The sequence below is a fragment of the Capsicum annuum genome, chromosome 9 (assembly GCF_002878395.1).
Source record: "Capsicum annuum cultivar UCD-10X-F1 chromosome 9, UCD10Xv1.1, whole genome shotgun sequence".
Lineage (NCBI taxonomy): Eukaryota > Viridiplantae > Streptophyta > Magnoliopsida > Solanales > Solanaceae > Capsicum > Capsicum annuum.
The window spans coordinates 125,086,254-125,090,330 of NC_061119.1; positions in this window are offsets into that span (position 1 = coordinate 125,086,254).

The window sequence follows — 4,077 nt, forward strand, 5'->3', positions numbered from 1 at the left end:
CAACTTCCACGATAAATTATCAAAGAGCACACATTTTTCTTTATAAGATATTTAGTATGGAATAGATTCTCCCTTTTTCTAGGGTCATATATTGCCTTATTAAATATTCCATGCCTCACAACAAAATTAGAACCTCAAACTCTCCATCGTGAGGTCAAGCTCTTCATTATCCTTCTCTAGTTGCTCATATTCTTGGGACCCCTCTCCATCTTGGGCTTTTTCATCATTATCATCTTCCAATCGCATCTCTTCTCTAAGGTAATACAATTTCCCTTCCCTAAAGGTCATATTTCTCCGGTTAGGACATTTACTTATTTTATGTCCCCATCCTTGAAATTTAAAACATTAAAAACCTTTAAAATTGGGAGTAGGATATTCGTTACCTTGATTACTTGGCAGGTACTTTAGAGTGGTCTTCTCTACGGGCTTCTTGTTATTGGACTTGGAGTCCTTATTCTTGTTCCATCGTGATAATAATTGCACTACCTCTTTATTCTTATTACAAGTATTGGTAGATAAGTACCCTTTTGGTTTGAAACTTGCCCATTCTTTTATATCCCTCTCAATCTCCAAGGATGCTTAGAAGATTTCTTATATAGTTTCAAACTTATGGATAGTCATACATGTGGATATATCCTTGTTTAATACAACCTTGAAGCGTATCATGTCATGGTTCACATCCTCCCGATGATCAAGCTTCAAAATAAATTATTGGAATTCATCATAATAAGCCATAACACTCTTGCTACCTTGACTCAAGTTGTTTAACTTGGCAAGTAGCTCTTTTCTATACCTCTCCAAAACATATATTTGTATCATGAATACCTTCAACACATCCCATGGAAGGGGTTGTATTTCATTCAACACATTTCCAAATCTCTTGACATATTCCCACCATATATTGGCATAACCTTCAAAATAAGATATGGCATAACAACTTTTGTTCTCTTTGGTGATATCATTAACTTAAACGATCCTTTCATAAGAGGACTCCCATGAGACATAAGCTTCGAGATCACTTTAGCCTTTGAAATTTAGAAGAATAACCTTGATTAAATTGATACCCAAATCTCAATCCCTATTACCTTATTGATTCCATTAATCATAACCTTGGGGTCAGGTTCCCACGTTTCCTCTTCCATTAGGCGCTCAACTAACTCGATAACCTCTTTGATCCATTGGTCACTCTCTCATTTCTTGAATCTCCACTTATTGTTCTTCCATTTATTCCTCATCTATTTGGATAGGTTGGTTTTGGTTAAGGGCTACTTGGAACGGTGGAATTTGGTTTAGTTAAGGTTAGGGCATTTAGGATCGAGATTCATCGTGTTATGTTTGGTTGAATTGAGGTTGGAATGGTTGAACGGGATTTTGGTTTTGTGTATATATAGTGTCTTAAGGGATGGAATCATGTGCTTATATTGGTGGATTGATCATTTGGTGACTATTTTCTGAGGAAATACGAACCGAAGGATTTGGAGCATGCCCACTAGTCGAAGCATGGCAGTGTTGAGGTATGGATAAGGATATGTGTTGTCAACCTTCCACAATATCCGCTATTCCATCAAGGAAGGATACCTCCGTTCAATAGAATCCACCTTAATGTCAAGTGAATTTATCTTAGCGTCCGTATAATCAATTTTACGGCTGAGAGTTTCAATGGATGCTAAGATAGCATTTGTTGAGTGGTTTTCCATGGTTTGCGAAGTTTCGCCTTCCATATACATTGTACCTAAGAAGAAATACACTCAACAAAACAAAAAACACGTTATATTTAGAGAAATTAACTTCACAAACTCTTCACAACTTTGTTTACCTCAAACTTGGATCACAAATGTTAAAAGATGGTTTATATTTCATATGGTAATCGAGGTGTCAAGTGGTACTCTTAATCGGATTGGATTCTTGTTTGAACAACTCAAAGAAAATTCATATAGACTTGAGTTAAGAAACTACGACTAATTAAAACTAGAAAAGCTTGAAAAAAAGGAATGTTGAATGAATTTGGATTCAAGAACTAATCATCCAACTTAATAGGTGAATTACTAGTTGTTGATAGTTTTAAGAATCAAGAGTTGAATTTAAGAATCAAGGAATGAAACTAAGAAATCAAACCTAAGAAATTGGATTTTAGAAGTGTTACAATGCATTTTGAAACTTGGATTTACCTTAGGAAAGGATGATCTGCATTTGAGGTGTTAAACACCTTAGGCGCAGGTCAAGAGCAGGTTACACGCAGGAGATGCTATCTTGGCCTACTGCATCAGCTTGAACGCATGTCTAGAGTAGGCCGGTCTCATGTGAGGCATTGTCTATTGTCCCAAGGTATGGCCACAGGTATGGAGAAGACCAGGATCATCTATAGCATAGGTCAAGAGCAAGTTGGCCGCCTCTAGCTTGTTCAACGGCCTAAAAAGCCCCTCAAATAGGCCTATCTTCACTTTTCTATTGGAATATACTTGGATTCCTTTAGAGATGCCTTTTTATAAACACTTTTCACTCTTTTTATTGCTTCTTTGTGGATCAAAGGCCCTCTTTTGGATGAACTTTTAATATGAATTTAACAATCTCCTCAAGAACACACCAAGAACACCTTTAGCTCGAAATGAGTTGAAAATTCAAAATTATGCACTTTTCAACATTCTAAACACATTCCACACATTATTTTGATCACATTCCTACCCAACACTTCAAATCTTGTAACTAAATTGGAAATCTTCAATCCACTTTAAACTTCTTCAAAACCAAGCTTCCAATGATAGTATAAGGCTCAATTTCACTTTGATTTATCTCGAATCTTATATATGGAGTCTAATAGTATTAGGGAATGCAAATCTAACAGTATAAACACAAGAAAAACTAAAAATAAAAAACTAAAAATGTGACCTAAGAGTTATTTATTGATAATGTCTTCTCCACCTAACCTGGAAGAAAGGAAATCTACCACTAGACCACCTCACTTTAATGGGCAATACCATAGATGGTGGAAAACCAGGATGTATGACTTTATTATGGCTGAGGATAGTGAGATGATGGACATTACACTTGATGTTCTTCATGTTCCTATTAAGTAAATCTTGGAAGGATACATAACAAGGATGGTTGTCCTACTAGGAGAGAGTATGATGATAAAGATCGAAAGAAAATTGAGAAGAATTATAAGACTAAGAAATTACTTTTCTGTGGCATAGGAACTAATGAATATAATAGTATTTATGGTTGTGACAATGCTAAGAAAATTTGTGATTGCTTGAGGACTGCTCATGAAGGAACCACTGATGTAAAGTATTCAAAAGTAGATGCATATCAGATTCACTTCAATCGCCAATGAGTCACACTGCTTAGGAGAAATTATTCCATTTTATAAATAGGTGAGAAATATTCTGGGAGTTTTTCCTAAATCCTGGGAAAGTAAAATAGTTGCTATCACTAAGTAAAGAAACCTAAAAACTCTCACTATGGATGAAATCATTGGTAATCTGAAGACTCATGAACTCAACAAGAAGCAAGGGAAAGAGAAGGAAGCAAAAAGAGAAAAAGCTTTGGCATTGAAGGATTTAAAGTCTGATTCAAGTGAGGAAGATACTGATGTTGCCTATTTTGCAAAAAAATATTGTTAGATTAATTAAGAAAAGTGGTCAGTTTCAAAGAAAAGAAAGTAGCAGCAAAAAGAGAGGTACAGTTGAAGTTAGTCATAAATATAGAAAACCTGGACATTTCATCAAAGATTGCCCAATGCACAAAATAGATTATCAAGAATATCAAAAGTCTAGAGGTGATAAAAGAAAGAAGAAGGACCAGATCCTTGGAAAGTCAAGAAGAAATGTTGCTGCTCATTATGCAGTAAAGCATGCTTTGGCTGTTTAGGGAGATTTCTTCAGTAAATCTGAGAATGATGAAAAGCTTGAAGATATTTCTATGCTGGTAGTGGAGGATGAGAATGTCAACTTTAAATCCTTGTTTGTTCTTATGGAAATCACTTAAGATAAGAACAATTCACTTAAGATAAATAATAAAATGAGGTAACTCTTTCTGAGATTAAAGAAAATTTAAATAACTACTCTACTAGAAAAATAA